Consider the following 461-nt stretch of genomic DNA (forward strand, 5'->3'; position numbering starts at 1 on the left):
TCCATCGAAGGGCCGCCCGGCCGGATTCGCACCCCCCTGTCCACCGCGAAGTCCCCTCGACTAACCCGAGTTACCGCCCAGTTCGCCTAACCTTGCATCGCCCCGCCAAACGAGCGAGTTGTCGGCCGTCCTGCGGGTCGCCACCGGCCCCAAACGTGCGGAGGGATAGCGGCAAGGCGGCGGCGGCGGCCAGCGGCGTCGGGGTCGACCTAGCACCGGAGAAGAGGTGTCTTACGAGGCCGGGCGCAGCTCCTCTCGTTTAGGGGTCCGCGAGGGTCGCATTCGAGGTTCCGCGTCCTCGGCTTCGGCTGCGCCGGGTCCAGCCCGATCCATCTCACCCCGCGGCAGCGTCAGACCACCTAGAGCCCCCGCGAACCGCGGCCGGCGTCCGGAAAACAGTCGCGCGAGCCCCCGCTCCGGCGGGCCGGCGAGCGAGAGGCGCTACCCAGCCACCCTCTCTC

Source organism: Syngnathus leptorhynchus, unplaced genomic scaffold (assembly GCF_054491065.1).
Source record: "Syngnathus leptorhynchus isolate UIUO unplaced genomic scaffold, UIUO_Slep HiC_scaffold_831, whole genome shotgun sequence".
Taxonomy (NCBI): Eukaryota; Metazoa; Chordata; class Actinopteri; order Syngnathiformes; family Syngnathidae; genus Syngnathus; species Syngnathus leptorhynchus.